The 19,908-nt window shown below is 42.3% G+C and overlaps 1 pseudogene; it reads right to left on the bottom strand.

Annotated features, from left to right (window-relative positions):
• Positions 1-1,739: 1,739 nt before the first annotated feature.
• Positions 1,740-2,807, bottom strand: LOC112297590 (glyceraldehyde-3-phosphate dehydrogenase-like; annotated as a pseudogene).
• Positions 2,808-19,908: the final 17,101 nt, after the last annotated feature.

Here is a 19,908-nt window from a genome sequence, read left to right as displayed (position 1 = left end):
ACAAGTCAACATCTAAAATTTTTTATCATAAACTTAAATAGTTGCCAAGGATGTAATTTTTTGGCATATTGTAAAATGTCGACATTTAAAATAAAAATATTACATGACTTTAAAACATGGGCCAAATGAAATTTAAATGCTGTAGTGATTTGATACTTGACATGTGAAATTACACGAACAGTTCTTAGCATTCAGACATTTTCCATCTTTCTTTTTCTCCTTGAATTCTTATGTCTATTCCATTTCTCCACCAGTTTTTGTCCTACTGTAATATGTTTTTATGCTTCAAAGTTTTATATTGGTCTCATAATTGTCTCTATCAAATCTATGTATGTAAATTGAAATGTTATATTTGTTTTATTTCCTGTGACAGGTTGCTAAATGTTTAAAAAAGTTTTTTTTCTTCCTTCTGGATTGAGTTAGCACTACAATAAATAGTAAAGAATTTGTCAAAATAAAATATATCAGCCTTCTCTGGTCTCAAAAATGCTGCATAACAAACAATCACAGTCCTGAAATAGTAAATATTCCTTTCCTTAGGAATCTGTGGGTTGGTTGAGTGGTTCTTTAATTCCAGATGGGCTCAGAGGATTTGGCAGGGCTGGCTTACCTGCCTGTATGGCAGGTAACTGGGATGCCTTGTGTCTGCAGCACGTGGGTTCTCACTCTCCAGTGGGCTAGCCTGGGCTTCTACATGGGGTGGGGTCCCAAAAGAGTGGATGTGACCAAGTGGTGTCTTATGCACAGTTTCCAGACTGACCCGCTGTTGTTTCTGCCACATTCCATTAGCCAAAGTGGGTCGCAAGGCCAGCCCACACTCAGAGTTTGGGGATACACAAGCTTATCTCTTGATGTGAATGAGGACCTTCAAAGTCAGGGCAATATTTTGTTAGATTTCTACAAACATTTCATTTTGAGGGGTTGTTAATATAAATGACACTGTGTTTTAATGTCAAATTCCACTTGTTCATTGATACCATGTAGGAAAGTGATCGACTTTTGTATACTAACCTTGCATCCTGCAACTTTGTTATAATTGCTTACTTGTACCAGGTTTGTTTGTTTGTTTTAACAATTCTTTCAGTTTTTTAGATGTTTTTATTTCTTTCTTCCTAACCTGGATACTTTTTATTTCCCTTTCTTGTCTTGTTGCATTAGCGAAGACTTCTAGTATGATGTTGAAAAGGAGTGGGTGAGAGGAGACATCCTTTCCTTGTAACTGACCTTAATAGAAAAGCTTTGAGTTTCTCACCATTAAGTATGATGTTACCTTAGGGTTTTTTGTAGATATTGTTTATTAAGTTGAAGAAGTTCTCCACTATTCCTAGTTTGCTGAGAGTTTTTTTAAAATAATGAATGGATGTTGAATGTTATCAAATGCTTATTTTGTATCTATTGATATGACCTGTAGTCTTTCTTTTCTAGTCTGTTGATGACTACATGAATTGATTTTTGAATGTTAAACCAGCCTTACATACCTGGGATGAACTACACTTGTGTGGGTATATAATTTTTTAATATATATTGCTAGATTTGATTTGCTAGTATTTTGTTAAGGATTTTTGCATCTATGTTCATGATAGATATTGGTCTGTACCTTTCTTGTAATGTATTTTCCTGGTTTTGGTATTAGGGTAATGCTGGCCTCCTAGAATGAGTTAGAAAGTATTCCCTCTGCTGGAGTAAAATTTTAATAATAAAACTGATAAAAATAAATTATAAACTTTTTTTTGGTTGGGTACAGTGAACTTTATTGATGGTGCATGACAAGGTAGGGTTCCCTAAGCCCCTCCCCTCTTTGGGGGGTCTGGGATGGAAACTGGAAGTCAGGAGATTCTCAATGTGCTGGGGGATTGATTTGGTGTGAGGACTCCCCGGCAGCTGAGGGCCTCTCTTCCTGTCACTGGGGCTGGTGGTCCATGGGTTCTTACTCCTTGGAGGCCAAAGTCTACCACCCTGTTGTTGTAGCGAAATTCATCATCATACCAGGAAGTGAGCTTGACAAAGTGGTCATTGAGGGCAATGCCGGCCCTGACATCGAAGGTGGAGTAATGGGTGTTACTGTTAAAGTCACAGGAGACAACCTGGTCCTCAGTGTAGCCCAGGATGCCTGCTCACCACCTTCTTGATGTCATCGTGTTTGGTAGCTTTTTCCAGGTGGCAGACCAGATCCATAACCAACACAATGAGGGTGGGAACATGGAAGGCCATGCTGGTGAGCTTCCCATTCAGCTCAGAGATGACTTGGCCCACAGCCTTGGCAGTGCCAATAGAAGCAGAGATGATGTTCTAGGTGGCCCCTTTGCCATCATACCACAGCTTTCCAGAGGGGCCATCCATGGTCATCTGGGTGGCAGTGATGCATGGACTGTGGTCATAAGTCCCTCCTTGATGCCAAAGTTGTCATGGATGACCTTGGCCGGGGAGCCAAGCAGTTGGCAGTGCAGGAGACATTGCTGACAATCTTCATGGCATTGTCATACTTGTCATGGTTCACACCAATTACAAACATGGGGGCATCCACAGAAGGGGCAGAAATGATGACCCTCTTGGCTCTACCGTTCAGCCTTCTCCATGGTGGTGAAGACACCAGTGGACTCCACAACATACTCAGCACCAGCATCACCCCACTTGATGTTGGCGGGATCTCGCTCCTGGAAGATGGAGATGGACTTGCCATTGCTGACAAGCTTCCTGTCCTCAGCCTTGACTGTGCCTTTGAACTTGCTTTGAGTGGAATCATGCTGGAACACATAGACCATGTAGTTGAGGTGAGTGAAAGCATTATTGTTGGTGACAACATCCATTTTGTCAGTTAAAAGCAGCCCCGGTGACCAGACACAAAATATGGTCAAATTTGTTCACTTTGACATTCACCATCAGGTCTCAGGGTTGTGGCTGGCTCTGTGCAGGAAGACATGGCTGTCTATCAAACAGGAGGAGCAGAGAGCCTAAACTATTTTATTAAACAACATACTAGCTGGGAGAACCAAGATGGCGGCCTAGGTAGACACACTGCGCCTCCTCGCACAACCAGAACTGACAGAAAAATCCAATGGCGAGGAAGTCCGACACCAAGGAGATAAAAAATAAACATTCATCCAGACCAGTAGGAGGGGCGGAGACAGGCAGCCAGGGTGGAGAGGACTTGAGTTGCCATGGCGGGACCGAGACTGGTGGAGTGTGGGACGAACGGGGCAGGCAGTCTGACCACTAGCAGACCCTGCGGCCCCACATTCGTGCACAGATAAACTGAGAGGGCTGGACTCAGAGTGGCGGAGAACAGGGCAGGCAGAGTGGTGGGTAGCAGACCCCGCGACCCCACATTCGAGCATAGATAAACTGGACGAACAGCGGTGAGCAAAGCCGGCCACATAACCCAGGGCTCCAGCGCGGGGAAATAAAGCCTCAAACCTCTGAGTGAAAACGCCCATGGGGGTTGGGGAGGCAGCAGGAGAGACTCCCAGCCTCACAGGAGAGGTCCTTGGAGAGATCCACAGGGGCCTAGGGCATGCACAAGCCCACCCACTCAGGAACCAGCACCAGAGGGGCCCAAATTGATTGTGGGTAGCACAGCGAGTGATTGAAACCCAGTGGAGAGTGGAGCAAGCGCCATTACTCCCTCTCGGCCCTTCCCCCACGTACAGTGTCACAGCGCAGCAACCAGCATTACCCCGTCCCAGGGACCACCTAAAGCTCCACCCCTTTAAGTAACAGAAGCACCAAGACAAAAGAAAAAAAATGGCCCAAATGACAGAACACTTCAAAGCTCCAGAAAAAATACAACTAAGCGAGGAAGAGATAGCCAACCTGTCAGATGCACAGTTCAAAACACTGGTCATTAAGATGCTCACAGAATTGGTTGAATTTGTTCAAAAACCAGATGAAAAAATGAAGGCTATGCTAAGAGAGACAAAGGAAAATGTACAGGGAACCAATAGTGATGGGAAGGAAACTGGGACTCAAATCAATGGTGTGGACCAGAAGAAAGAAAGAAACATCCAACCAGAAAAGAATGAAGAAACAAGCACTCGGAAAAATGAGGAGAGGCTTAGGAACCTCCAGGACATCTTGAAACGTTCCAACATCCGAATTATAGGGGTGCCAGAAGGAGAAGAGGAAGAACAAAAATTGAAAACTTATTTGAACAAATAATGAAGGAGAACTTCCCTAATCTGGCAAAGGAAATAGACTTCCAGGAAGTCCAGGAAGCTCAGAGAGTCCCAAAGAAGCTGGACCCAAGGAGGAACACACCAAGGCACATCATAATTACATTAGCCAGGATTAAGCAGAAGGAGAGAATCTTAGAAGCAGCAAGAGAAAAGAACACAGTTACCTACAAAGGAGTTCGCATAAGACTGTAAGCTGATTTCTCAAAAGAGACCTTACAGGCAAGAAGGGGCTGGCAAGAAGTATTCCAAGTCATGAAAGTCAAGGGCCTACATCCAAGATTACTCTACCCAGCAAAGCTATCATTTAGAATGGAAGGGAAGATAAAGTGCTTCTCAGATAAGGTCAAGTTAAAGGAGTTCATCATCACCAAGCCCTTATTATATGAAATGTTAAAGGGAGTTACCTAAGAAAAAGAAGATCAAAAATAGGAACAGTAAAAATGACAGCAAACTCACAGTTATTAACAACCACACCTAAAACCAAAACAAAAGCAAACTAAGCAAACAACTAGAACAGGAACAGAACCACAGAAATGGAGATCACATGGAGGGTTATCAACAGGGGAGTGGGAGGAGGAGAGGGGGGGAAAGGTACAGAGAATAAGTAGCATAGATGATAGGTGGAAGATAGACAGGGGGAGGGTAAGAATAGTGTAGGAAATATAGAAGCCAAAGAACGTATAAGTATGACCCATGGCCATGAACTATAGGGGGGGAATGTGGGAGGAAAGGAGTGGGCTGGATGGAGTGGAGTGTGGGGGGGAAATGAGACAACTGTAATAGCATAATCAATAAATATATTTAAAAAAGAAAACAAAAAAACAACAAAAAACAACATACTAAATATGAAAGAAATCACATGAAACTTTAATCTCAGGGCTTTAGATAATGTATCTTAAAAATTTTAGAAATTGTTTAAAACATTTCATTCACAGTTAAAATGAGCAGCATATGACCAAAACTATAGAACTCCAATAGCTATATGGCTTAGCTATTTGAATGTACTTTTCTTTTCACCTTCTATTGATGAGTTTTAAGAATAACTGCAAAGAATTTCTTATATTCAAAATGTGAAGAAAAGAATTTTAACATTAAATAATTTTTGCAGATGTTCTCCTTGATTTGCCTCATAAGACTAACTTTGAGAACAGTGATTTTTCCCTCTTCCTCCACCCCCTTCCTTGTCCTTCTCTCTTTCTTTCTTTGACAGAGGTGAGATAGTGGAGGAGGTGACAGTTTTGATGAAAAGCTGTATTTATTCCCATTCCCCCACTTTACCATCTAACTGAATTCATATATCTCAACATGGACCAAATACTCAGTTTGAGTAATGGGCTTTCCCTTAACAAGCAAACAAGCAAATGTGGAAACCAGGGAAGTCCCAAAAGCCCTGTGAGTTGTCTGGGTCATTTATTACTCATCAAAGAAGACTTCTTTTTTGTTGGCTGCCCTGGAGTTATCCCATCACTGCATAATGAACCATGGTAAGATGTAGGAGACCTGAGGGATGTGTCTTTCTTTTATAAAGTGGGAGAAAGGCTACTGCAAAATTTCAGCACCCTCTTGGTCCAACCACTTTAGGAAAGAGTGCACATGGAAAATGGGAATCTGGAAGTTGATTCTCTTAAGACTATCCAAGCTGTACGCCCTGGAAAGTCTTCACGTACCTCAAAGATAGAGTGTGCTAGGTAAATTAGGAGATCTTTCAGATTATGAGAGTAAAGAGGGACTATGCAGACAGCGGAGAGCAAACATCATTCATCAAGTCCTGACAATGTGCAGGAGAACTGGGGACAGCTTCTGGGGCAGCTCTGAGAACGTTCCTTGGACATGTGTACTGAGAAGCCACAGAAACTGCTTTTCCAAGTAGACCATAAGCATTCTGAGTGCAGATGTGTGTCTTTTTTTAAGGGTTTTTTAAAAAAAGATTTTATTTATTTATTTTTAGAGAGATGGGAAAGGAGGGAGAAAGAGAGGGAAATGTTGGTATGCAGGAGATACATTGACCAGTTGCCTGTCTCATGCTCCCAACTGGGGATCTGGCCTACAACCCAGGCATGTGTCCTGACTGGGAGTCAAACCAGAGACCTTTCAGTTCACAGGCCAGTGCTCAGTCCACTGAGCCACATCAGCCAGGGCAGATATGTATCTTTTTCTTAACGTTTCCCCACAGAGCCCAGATTTGTGCTGTGTGTAGGGTAGACTTGCACAAAAACACAGAAAATGGACTTTTCTATCTCATGGACATGACAGACATGAAGAGACCTCTAGAATTCTTCAGTTCACTCTCTCATGCATCTGAGGAAATGAATTTCAAAGTCTCAAAAACAGTAGAGAATTCATCTGAGTTTTGAAAAGTAAAAGAATGATTCTAATAACGTCACTGTTGACCCATTCCAGGGTTTAACGGTCTAGAGTACAAGAAATGTTTCCCGAGGTGTCACATAGGCCTGTTTGCTTTCCATCGTGGTCTGAGGATAGCTGGTCCCATCCTCAGTGACCTTCATCTTAACAGTTCACTTACATCTTCCTCCCACACTCTCTTCTTTGGGTTGAACAATCTGAGTTTCTTTTATGTCTCAGAGATGTAGCATATTTTTGGAAGTTGTTTTCATTTACCTCTCTAATTCTGAGCTGGGGAGAATTTAAGTTTAAAAGGAAAAAGAATGTTACAGTTATTTTTCTAATTTTTGAACATCTGTGATATTCATGGAAAGTGCTGTGCACCTGCTGTTTCCTAACCTTCCTTCCCTCTTGGAGTCCTGGTTCTTTACCCTTATCAGTTCTCCCTTAGCCACTGGTGCTCCTGTTGATAGCTGGGCACCAGGCTGTCTGAATAAAGACCACACTCCCCAAACTCTCTTGCAGCTGATTGTGGCAAAAAGACAAAAACAGTAGTGTTGCCTGGAAGCATGTGCTTTTTGTCTCTTCTTTGCCTCTCCCACTTTCTGTTCTTTCAGTTTTCTATTGCTGTGGATGAATGCACTCTGATTATTGGCTAAAACCACTATGATTTATTATTTTCTGTAACTCTGTAGGTTGGCAATCCGGTGGTTTCTTCTGATGTCCAGCTGGGCTGTAGGATCTAAGATGATCTCATTGCCATGTCTTGCAGCTGGGGTGCCTCAGTTCTCTGTGAGGCTAGATGGGCTTTATCACAACATGGTAGTCTCAGGGTTTCAAGAGGTAGAGAGAAGACTCTTCAAGATCCTGTAAGGCCGTACCTCTGGAATTCATACCATGCCACTTGTGCCAAATGGCATTGGTCAGTCTGGATTCAAACATGGAGAAATAGACTCCATGTCTTTATAGGAGGAGAGGCAGTGTCTTTGATATTGCAAAGCTATGTAGACACAGGAAATGTGATTCACTGGGGACTGTTATTTTGAAAAACACCTGTCACATTTGGCTGGAATGTGGATGTGATATCTAGAACTCCGCCATCCTGATCAAGGTATAGAGACCATATGCTGAGAATGAGCCATGAGATGGGAAGATCCTGAGTCCTCAGCAGTTTTATGAAGGCTCTCTATGAGTCACAGACTATCTACCTCCACCGTGATTTTATGGGAGAGACGGATAAACTACATTTTTTGAGTAACTGTCATTTTGGACTTTTTCACTTGCAGCCAAGTCTTTATACATTCTCCAATGCTCAACCTCTCATAACTTGCCAGCTCTACTTACCAGCCTAGGTTACCACTGCTTCTGCAGTTTCAGGGTTGGAGAGGAGGAGGGAAACACTTTGGAGATGCCACTATGATGTTCTGATGTAATTTTGTGTGCCACTTGACAAACCTGGGGAAAAAAAAAATGAGGAAGGCAGACAGGAAGGATGCTACCATGAGGCAGGAAAATGTTAGGAATTGTCATGTGCCTGAAACATCGCCTGGTTCTTAGTTGATCATTCCAATAACTAGTCCAGGGGAGATCCCAGGCCACCACAGTGGCAGGTCCAGGAACATTCCAGGCAAACTGAAAAAGCCAGACTTGACCGTGCATTGACTTGTGGATCAGTGGTTCATTTGAATGTGGTCAGAAGTGGGTCTGCTCCTTGGTATAATGACAAGCTATGTATCTCAGATTCCATCTGGAAACTATTCTTAGATTTACATTATGAAGAGATGATTTTGAGTTGAGTCTCTTTTAGTTCATCTGTTTTGCATGTGCACGAGGGTGGGTTTTAGAGATGCACAACAGCTTTTCTCCTCCCCATTTTTTCTTCGAGTTTTATGGTTTGGTTTGGGCTTTATTTATAACATGTCACATGCAGAAATACAGCAGGCACTATCCAGGGGCCAAGCAGCATCATATCATTTTACATATTCCCCCAGTCATAATTAGTTTAGGCTGTTTTAAGTTTGTATTTCTTCCTATAATGATACAGTAGACACAAAGTGTTAACTAGAAACAGAAATATTACCCTCTACCTTCATCCCACCCTTTAACAACCACCTCCTACATCACCTCTCTTTACTGCCCCCCCCCCCCCCATCAATCCAAGATTCATTCATCACAAGTGAAAAACAGATTGATCTGGAGCCTGCAGTCACTGTTAAAGGCCAAAGGACCTTGAACCCTTATCTCTATCTCTCTTTTAACAGAAGGACACACAAACAAGCCTGAACAGACAGAAGGCATCAATCAGCTACTAAAAAAGCTCCATGGCCCTGAGTGGTGTGACTCGGTAGACTGAGCGCTGGCCTATGGATCCAGGGGTTTCCAGTTCGATTCCCAGTCAGGGCACATGGGCCAGATCCCCAGTTGGGGGTGCGTGAGAGGCAATCAGTCAATGTGATGTTTCTCTCACACATGGATGTTTCTCTCCCTCCCTTCCCCTCTCTCTAGAAAAATAAATAAATAAAAGAGCTCCATGGATAAGCCTTTGTTACCCATCTCTGAGTGTAGAAGTCTCACTGTCAGGAACCATCTGGAGTTTCTGAGACCGCCAACAATGTGTAGTTTTTGGTTACTCAGACCCTGTCACTGACTTCAGATGCTGCATCTTGCAGGTATTTGAATTGCCTTTAGCTCTCCATGAAGGGTGCACTGGCAAGGCCACATATGGGAAAACCATGACATATGACAGAATTGCATTCTACTTTAAAAAGGAAAGATGCCCGTACATATGCATATTTGTTTCCAGAGGTCTTAGCTTAGAAGACAATTTTGCAAATATTTGGGTGTAAATTTACATATATTTGGCACAAATTTGCATACTAAGTTCATGAGTCTCTACTTCCAAATAAAGTTACATAAGAACAACTTCTTTACTATAATCTGTGCTCTCCCCCTTAGACCCATGATATGTTACATCGGCTGTGTTACCAATGTACTGAATTCCCCTAGTTTGTCCTCCATTTCCCAGAATTTGTTCTACTTTTTAAGAAATGTTTACTATCATCATTGTTTGTTGTGAAACTCTGCCCTGAAGGACATCAAGAGGCCTCTATGAACTGGTTATTGTTCCCTAGTGAAGCTCCACAGAGCCCTTCAAAAGGTGTTGGTTAATACCAATTATATTTACATAAATTGTAACATTATGTTTGGGTTTATATAAAAAGGATTATAATTAAAAATTATATGTGTATAGCAAAGGGTTTTTACCAAAAGAACTGAACCTGCATCACAGTTATTTTCAAATGTAATATTAGGTATGTTAGTCACTGTTGAAGAACAAGGTTATCAAATCTACCAACATAATCATGTGTGAACTTGGGCAAATTATGTTACTTCCCTGAGCTTCAGTTTTCTCCTCTGGAAAATGAGGATATTAACAGCAAGTTTCGTGTTTCCCAAGTCTCAGACATTACCTTAATAATTTTTCCTGTATCCTCATATCACCTATACTATTATTATTTCATATTTTTCTGGAATTTAATAACTTTTTAACTTAAACGGGCATCATCTACCTTACATAGACCTAAGCAAAAGTATCTGTGAAATGACAGGCGGGATGTAATCCTTTTTTTTCCATACTAAATAAATACATAGATCTCAAAAAACTTTAAAAGTGCTCACCTGTGTTAACTTGAAATTTTCTCAGGTACCACTGCACTTTGAGAACTGTGGCCAAAAACCAAAATAACACACATAAAGAGCTTGGTATGAGGCCTGGGCATGGTGGTAAGTGGTAGCTGTGTTTATGGTAGTAGCTATGGTGACAGAGACAGCTGGTTCCCTATATCAACCTTCTCCTTGCTTCACAGTAACAGAATGCTAACTGACTGTCACTTGGGCACACAACTAAAAAACTACATTTCCCAGGGGTCCTTGTAGCTAGATATAACTTTGCAACTAGGTGTTGGACTATGAGATATCTCACAACTTTTGGTGAAATTTCTAGGAAGAAAAAGAAGACTTATACTTCTGAATGTCTTCCATTTTGCTTATTCAAAGTTGGATGGGAAGGCAGCCATCTCCCACCATGAGGATGAGGGTTGTGTGTCTCCTAGGATGGAAGAAGCAAGAGCCAGAAGGAGCTAAACTCTTGATAATTATTTGGGATGGTTATTTACCTCTGGGCTTCATTTACATAAGGAGGAGAAATAAACTTCTCTGTTAAGCCACTGTCTTTTAAGATTTTCTGTCACTTGCAGCTGAACACAATCCCACTGGCTGTAACACTGTGTACATGGGTGAGTGGAGCGTCAGTGGTGAGCTGGGGCTGATCATACAGGCAAGAGCTGATTGTTAAATTCACATGATTTTGAATGCTGGTGAATAGCACATTGGTAGCTTAAAATTGGCTGGGTAGGAGTATTATACTACAGAAATTGGCAAATGCTATATATCAGGGCATTTTTTTCCTCTAAGAGAGCCAGTTATTGAGCATTCACCATTTACTGTCATACCACTCATGAGATTATAGGACTTTATCTAAAAAGTTTGATCATGTAGTGAGTGAGGTGACCTGAGGGTGAGGAGATAGTCTGATCTCTTTATTTGCTCTTAATTTGTTCCACCTGTAAGTCAGTAACTATATCAGGCCTAGGGTTCCTTGCTGTTTAGCTCTGATCTTGATTGGAGGAAGCTTGAATGCTGCATTGAGGTCTGCTATGCAGAGGGCCCAACAGGTTGACAATAAGAGAGCCTGCCTGCCCCTTGCTGTCGGGATAATGGTTAGGGAAAATAGGAAATTAGCATTCTGATTTTGCCATCAGACGCTAAAATGTTAGGAATACCTTCTAGGATTAACCTATGAACAATTTTTTTCTTTTCATTTTAAAAGGTGAAAATCACTACTTGGGAGTAGACAGGCACATATTTAGAAGTTACTGCCACACCATATAATATAATTAAATATAATTATATATTTAATTAAAATATATAAATACTTCCATATATTCAAGTATAAATTATTTTAAATATAATCAATTATATTTAAGTAATATATAATTAATTATATTTAAATAATATATGCCATATATTGATTATGCATGAATATAAAGTTTCCTTAAATGGAATTAATGAGTATAACTTTCTACAGTCAAATCATATCTTTAGTTATTCTTTTCTCACTTTTCTAGTAGGAGGTATAACATTGTCAACTGTTGATTTCTTTGATACCCTTTCTGTTTAATTAACCTTCACTCACCATTTCACCTCAACCTAGCAGATAGTCCCATGTTGTAGAGGAGAAATAAGTGCACTTTCATGGGAGAGCAGAGGCTTTGATACAAACAAACATGTTTAAATTCTGGTTCATCTGTGTTTAGGGTTGTATAATCTTGAGCAAGTTATTTAATGCCATTATCCATTATCTACTGTTGAATAACAAACTACCCCCAAAGAAAGATGTGTTGTACTCATGATTCTGTAGGTTGACTGCTGTCTGGCCTGGGCTTACTCATGTTACTGCATCCAGCTGGTGGCTGGGATAGAGCTGGTTCCTACAATCTTGGTTTCCCTCCATATGGTCTTGCTATGAAGACAGCTTGGGCTTCCTCACAGCAGGGTGGCCTCAGGGTTCCAAGAGGGGGAAAGCAGAAGCTGCTGATCCACTGAAGGCTTGGTCTCAGACCTCCCAGAGTGTTGCTTCTTCTGCATTATTGGCTCATAGCATGTCCCAAGGCTAGCCTAGATTCAAAGAGGGACAAACAGACCCCCATCTCTTGATGGGAGAAGCTACATGCACATCATGGATGAGAGGTATTTTTAGTGACCATATTTCAGGCAACCTACCATACCCTCCCTGAATCTTAATTTCTCCATTTGTAAAAAAAGGGGAAATACCCATTATGCAAGATTATTGTGAAAATTCAATGAAATAATTTATAAGAAATTGCTAACACAAACCTGAAATAGCTGCTCAATAAATGGAAATTCATTCTTCTTCCCCCTTCCTTGGCTGTGCCCAAAATACTCATCTGCCAGCTCTTGTCATGTGTAATCTCTCCTTCCCAAGCACATACATACTTGAGATTTTGTTGGGTTCTGAGGTGTCTAATGACTGGGATGAATGACAAAAGATCTAAGTATCAAAGCTAGAGACTAGAGGCTTATTTGGCCGTGTTTGGGAGTAGGGCAGATATCAGGGTTGTACGGAGGAGGAGCTCAAGAAACAGGTTTAGGAACAGGGTGGGGAGAAGTGTATGACAGACAGGGCAACCAGTGAGGGGCTCTCTGTTAACCCCGGGACCTGCCTGAGTACCTTCTACTTCCTTCAGATGCTAAAGAAAGTTTCTTTCAAGTTCCTGAACTTTTGCTGATGTAAGGACTTTCTCACTAGCCAAATTTATTCTTTAGGAGCTATGGCCTCCTTCCCTATGCTTGTCCCCTCTTTCCCTCCATTGCCATTTATTTCTGGGCCCCTTACCCATACTCTAGGACTTAAAATTCTTCCCATTCTATCACGCAGAACAACTTAGCTCCCCAATCTCATCCTCTTCTACATCAGCTTTGCCCTGAAATAATCTTACCACAACTAAGATATTCTATATGGTGCTAAACTGGATAGTTCCTCTGAGAGAGATTTGCCACCAACATTTTTCACCCCTGAAAATATTCTACACAATTAAAGCAAAAAAAAAAAAAGGCCAAAACAAACAAACAAAAAACCCACAACTTATTCAAATCCTCCACTAACAAAGTTATAGGATAAAGAAGAAATCTCTCTCACCTCACCACAGCCCACTCCCTGAGAATAGCCGTGCATAACCATCTGGTGGGTATTTTCCAGTACAGAAATATGCATGCATACATGTGTATAGCGTAAATCATGCTAGTGGGTCTGCAACTTTACTATTTCACTTAAAAGTATATTGGGAGTATATTTCCATGTTTGCTTCTTCCCTTTCCATAGCCTTGGTGGTCCATGGTATAAATTTACCTTAATTTGCTTACCTGTTTCTCTAATAATGTACATTGAGGTTGTTCCTAACCACCTTCTGTTACCGGCAAGGCTGTGGTTAAACCCTTAGACAGGTAGCTTCACCAGGGCTTGCACGAGGCAGGGGAGGAGCTCAGGCACCCCCAAGGTACCCGAATGACCCTGAAAATGAGTGCCTTCTTCAAGTTCGCACTCAAAGAGTACCTCTCTTGCCTCACCTTAGTCCCAGCCCAATTACCCACTGTACCTAAATTTCTCTTAGAAATATAGAGAATGAAGTAGGGTTCTAATCACCCCCTGAGTTATCCCTATTTATTAGTTGCTTATCCTTTCCCTGGTTAATTGAAATGAAACCTTATTTTATATTGGAATTGTATATGTATATTTTCTATTTTTTGTATTTGTTCCATTAATCCATTTATTTTTATCCTATTAGTCATATTATGTTTGTTCATTTTGTTTGAATATAGCTCCACTTTGCATCCAAGCCCAACCAACCCAGCCAGTAGAGCCCATCCTTATCCAGAAGTTATGGATCCAGTTTGCCAACGTTCCTTGCCTACTGTTCCACCACACCAGAAGCTTTTCACCTGGAGACCTGCTGTGAATTTGCATGTGGCCTGGCCAGCCGATGTTTGATTGTAATAATTCTATAGTAAGCCATTATTTTTTTTAAAAAGATTTTATCTATTTACTTTTTTAGAGAGAAAAGGGAGAGGGAGGGAGAGAGAAAGGGAGAGAAACATCAATGTGTGGTTGCCTCTTGCACACCCCCAACTGGGGACCTGGCCCGCAACCCAGGCCTTTGCCCTGACTGCTAACCAAACCAGTGTGGTTGAGTTTACAAGCTGGTGCTCAATCCACTGAGCCATACCAGCCAGGGCAACTCTATAGTAAGCATTAATATACAGGAGGCCAAAATCCCATCACATGTTAATTTTTTTCAAAAACACCTCGGCAATTGTTGAAAATTTATACTTTCATGTGTATTTTAGAATCATTTTGACCAGTGCTGCTCCATTTAGCTAAACTATTTAAAAGTCATGCATTATCTCCTTTAATCCTCGCACCAGCCTCATGAGGTATGTGTCACAGATGAGGAAGCTGAGGCTAGAGAAGTAAGGTGTGGCACAGAGCATGCCAGTACAGCACAGAACAGAAAAGTCAGGTACCATCAAGAAGCTCTTTGACTCTACAGCATGCTCTCACACACCCTTAAAAGCTGCAGGAACAACAACGAGGGCACAGTGAGGAGTCTGTGTGGTCACCACAATTGCAGACCTCTGAATGGGAGGGAGAAGGCCTGCCTGAAAGTCCTCACCACCACTGTGTTGAGGCCACACTTCCCAAGCTGCTCCTAGTTCAGAGCCCCCTGCCACAGAAGAGCAGACCCGGCTGGATTTCATCCGTGAGGTCTCATCATCAACCACTGAGAGCCAGAGCTGTCGAAATGCTCAGCACAAGTGAAGTTCAGGGCCCTGCTGGGGAACCAATAGGGTAGAAATAGGAGTGGCCTTGCCATCTCTCCAGTGACTCACTGGGGCTTTTGTGTTTCCTGTCCCTGCAACTGTAGGCTGTCTACAGGGTTGGAGGTCCTCGTGATGATAAGGGAACCATTGCACTCTAAGTTTGGCTGCCACCGGGGTATCTTGGACTTGTGCCTTGGGAACAGTGGGTGAGAAGAGACACCATTCTGGCAGGCGTTAGTGATCCTGACCAGCAGCTGGAAGAAGGGCTCCTTCTACACATTTAGGTGAAACCCAGGAATCCCCTTGGTGCCTCTTGGTACCTCCTGCCCCACAGTAACCATGAATAGACCCTTCCAGTCACCCCAGACTTAGAAGGGGATCAGTGCCCTCCAGGAATAAGGTTTGGGACACATCACCAGGTAAGCCAACAAGGTCTTCTGAGATGAGGGCTAAAAGTGAGGGGAAATCAGACTTTCTCTGAGTTTTCTCTGAGGAAGAGAGAGGCATGGAGGCCACGAAAGGACTGCTACCTGAAACTGTGGGAGAAGCAAATATGTGGCATGTTATAAATTGAAGTGTTTCCCCCAAACTCATATGCTGAGTCTTAACCCCCAGTACTTTAGACTGTGACTGTATTTGGAGGCAGGGTCTTAAAAGAGGTAATTAAGATGAGGTCATTGGGGTGGGCCCTAATCCAATCTGACTGGTGTCCTAATAAGAACATGAGATTAGTACACAGACTCATACAGAGAAATGACCATGTGAGGACAGTGAGAAGGCGGCCATCTGTAAGCCAAGAAGAGAGGCCTCAGAGGAAGCAACCCTGCCAGCCCCTTGATTTCTGACTTCTAGCCTTTCGAACTGTGAGGCATACATTTCTGTTGCCTAAACCATTCCATTTGTGGTATTTGTAATGGCAGCCTGATCAAACTAACACACGGCAGACTGGGTGGAACATGGTGCTAGAGAAAACGTCTGCAACTCCAACTGCAAAGGGTGTAACTGCCCGCCCCGCTGCCTGGCTCTGAGTGCCTCCAGGGAGCTCTGGGAGTCCTGTTCCTCACAGACAGGACAGCCATGCTGGCTTGAGGGTTCTCTGTCAGCTTGGCAGGAAGTGCACAGCAGTGTCACACTCCTCTCCCCATGCTTCCTTCCTGCATAGGGTCGGGCCTGCCCGTGGTCTGCCTGCTGGCTCCCAGCCTTCACTGCTTCCCACTCCATTTTTCTCTCTCAGATGTTTGCCCTAGAAACTGCTCTTGTACACCCAATCTTCTCTTACTGTCTGCTTCTTAGAAGACATGCACTATTAAGTTTGAGGTCCTTCTCTCTTCCCATTTCACAGAGGAGGAAATAGAGGCCCACTTTCAAGAACTGTATCTGAACCACATCTCTTGGCCTGATTGCCCCTGCTAAGATAGGCAGCACTTCTGCAGGCAGGTCCTCTTTGTTCAAACTGTATTACATCATTAATGCTATGGTAAAGGTATCCTTTTAGGTAAGATACTCATATCCTCTTCTCCAGTTTATTCTCTCCTGGTCTCTCATTGCTATCTAACCTCCTGTAATATTTTACTTATTTCTCTTGTTTATTGTCTGACCCACAACAACTGCATGAATAAATGAATGACCTTAAAATTTACCATCCTTGCTGCTCCCAAAGTTGGACAGTGGAGGTAGGTGAAAATTTCTCCCAACTTGCCATTCATCTTGATGCATGTTTAAGTGCTTGTGAACGTGTCCATAATATTTTCTACATTGAAAGCCCCATGAGGGCAGTTTAGAATGAGTGAGAGAGTGAGTGAATAAACTGGACTTCTCCACTTATCCCATTGTGTTTGGTTGGGTGGGCGGGACTAGGAAAGCCTTGGGCTGCTAATAGCTAATTTTGGAGAGGTGGTAGCAGCTGTCCCAATGAGAAGACATTTGGACTGTTTTTAGTGATTGAGGCAGCAGGTATCCAAGGCCAAGTTCAAAGTACTTGAACTTGGCCAGTGTAATGAGTGTGAGTCAGGACACAGGTAGAAAACATCTGCAGTGGGGCGATCTTGTAGCTCAGCTATTGGGAACAGGATCAGCATGTCATTATAGTGAAAGAAAGAAAAAGACAGAGAGGGAGAGAGATCCTGGAAGGCCACCAGCGTGGCCCTGCCCAGAGAAACAACGCACGAAGCCTGTAATTGATGATTTAAACAGCAGGCCCTTGTGCTCACAGAATAGTCCTGGAGGTTGGGAGCTGGGAGCTGGGAGCTGAGGCAAAGCTGGGAGGGAAGAGAGACCAGTTCATGCTCAGGGAGCTCTCAGGCTTCTCAAAGAACAGTGCTCAGACTTGTGGCATGAGAGGTTCCTTGAGGTATGAAGGTGAGACCCAGCTGAAGATGACATTGGTGAAGGAGCTTTGGCAGAGGCCAGCACTGACCAGGGCTAGAGCCTCTCTGCCCATGCCGCCCCCCTCCCCCACCAGCCCTCCCCACCACAGGCAGGTGCCATAAAAGAGACTAGGAGCTGTTGAACTGTGGGTGTGAGTGACATCCCTGGCTGGGCTGGGAGGGGATCCCTTCCTGTTCCTCTGAGATCCCCTCCTTCTCACACTTAAAGGAATGGGGATAGTTTAGTGCCTGGTAGAGTTTAGGCCTCTGGCCTGAATGTTACTGAGCAACTTGGCTTTGGGTGGATGTGGGTGCTTAGTGACACATTTACTTTTAAAGTCAAAGTATGACAAGTTTGCAGTATTGGCTTTCAGTTAGTTCAAGCAGAACAAAGGTTATATGGAAATTTCTGCCAAATTAAACCCATGTTACCTTCACCAATACTTAAAAAAAAGCTTATTTTCAGATTAAAAAAAATTACACGTTACTCTTGGCAGTTGTTGATGTTTAAATTGTATTTTTAGATAGGATGATTTAAGTAGAATGAAAATAAATTAGAAATTCTTTCCTTCCTTCCTTCTTTCTTCCTCTCCTCCCTCCCCTCCTCCCTCCCTCCCATTTCCTTCATTGTATCCATGTCTGTTAGGTAGAGTATCAGGACAGATGTAAAGCCAGTGGTTTGCCTTCAAGAAAGAAAATGTTAACAGAGCAACCAGATGGAGGTACTTCTCAAAGATTCTCGAAAGGTTCTTAGAGCTGCTATGTGTTTGGTTAGATCTACTCTGTCCAGCACTGCCCCTACTAGCCACATGAGGTTCTCGAGCATTTGAAACGTGCCTAGTCCAAACTCAGTGTGCTGTAATCATAACAAACACAATGCACGTGGAGTGTTTAGCATAAAAATGCAAAAAATCTCATTAATAATTTGAAATGTGATTAAATGTTCACATGATAATATTTTGGTTACATTGGACTAAATAAATTATATTACTAAAATGAATTTCTCCTGTTTCTTTTTACTTTATTTTAACGTGGCTACTAGAAATTTTAAAATCATATGTATGAGTTATATTTCTATTGGACAGGGCTGGGCTAGCATCCTCCCAGAGCTCTTTTTCTCTTCCTACTTTCTGTGGAAATTTGAAGGTGTAAACTCTTTATATATGTCATATAGATATTAATATACATTTAATATAGATATACAAGGGAGCCTTAAACACTTTATCGATCTAGGGCTTTTGTCATAAAGTTGGGATTTTTCTCCCTCACCCTGAACAGTAAAACTTTAGTTAACAATGGGTGTCTGTAAGGGTGTTGAGTTAGTGGCCCGGGGTGGAGGGGCTGGCCACAGCGTGGGGTATAGGTCACATAATCCCAGGGTGGAAGGGGAAGGATAGCGAGTGCGGGGAGAAAGGCCCTGCACTAAAAACAGGAAATACGAGTTTTAGTGTTCTTTCTGCCACTTAGAGGAAGAGTTGAGAAAAAACACCTTTTACAAAAGCGTAGCATCTGTGCAGAATGGAGTCCTGGGGACTAAATCGGGCTCCAAGCCCTGGGAGAGCAGAACAGATGAGAGCATTTTTATTCAGACTTTAAAAGAAAAACAGAATTCCCTGAATATAGTGTCCCTAAACTCCTTGGAGCAGGGAGCTCTCCAGGTTTAAGAAGTGTGCTAAAAAGTAAAACTAAGACAAACATATAGAAAGCTTCATTTGTAGCCAAGGACCCTGCAAGGCTGAACTGGAACACTAATTTACTGGTTATCAGTTTCCAGGCTGTCTCCCCCCAGGAGTCCGCATGTAAAATAAACCTTTGGCACAGTTAAGCGAGGTGTGATTAGCAGAAGGCACAGGATTATGTTTGTGGGTGCCTGGGGGATTCCTAAACTGAGTGTTGGGGCAACCTAGGGGAAAAAATAAGTTCTCTCTCAAGTCTCATTTTGGAGACGTTAATCCACTGTGTTATTTAACTGCATTAGATGATCTTTTTGGTCTGATTTCAAATCTACAAAAATGAGGAAGTCAACTCTAGGGATGTGAATGCAAGCTAATGCTTGAACCTGAATATCATTCAAGAGTCTTTCTCCCTAGAAAAGTGTTTGGGTATCTCTTTCAGTGCTGAATTTGTGCGTGTGTGTGTGTGTGTGTGTGTGTGTGTGTGTGTGTGTGTGAAGGATTTAAGCCAGATCACTGCTTTTTCTTGAGTGGCACTGGTTATCAATACTTAAAGTATTTTCATTTTCATTTCATTTCATATAGTAATTTCATATTCAGTGCACATAATAATCCTGCAAAGAGGATTTTGTTCAACTCTTTTTCCTGTCCAACACTGAAAGCCTGCTCACACTAAACCATTCCATATCTCCCTAATCCTATTTCCACATATCTCCTGTTTGGCTTGTGCAATAATGTGGTAATTTGAGTTAATTCACAATAGGTACGTGTCTACTATATTTCATAAATAAAAAGCAAAGACAAGTGTTTAGACATTGGTTACCATATATTTTCAGAACACAGCTATGAGCCCCGGGGCGCAGTAGGGTGAGACAATGCCAGAAATAAAAGAGAAAT

The sequence above is a fragment of the Desmodus rotundus genome, chromosome 3, assembly GCF_022682495.2.
Source record: "Desmodus rotundus isolate HL8 chromosome 3, HLdesRot8A.1, whole genome shotgun sequence".
NCBI lineage: Eukaryota > Metazoa > Chordata > Mammalia > Chiroptera > Phyllostomidae > Desmodus > Desmodus rotundus.
The sequence above is the reverse complement of the archived record's forward strand: the minus strand, read 5'-3'. Positions and strand labels throughout refer to the sequence as shown.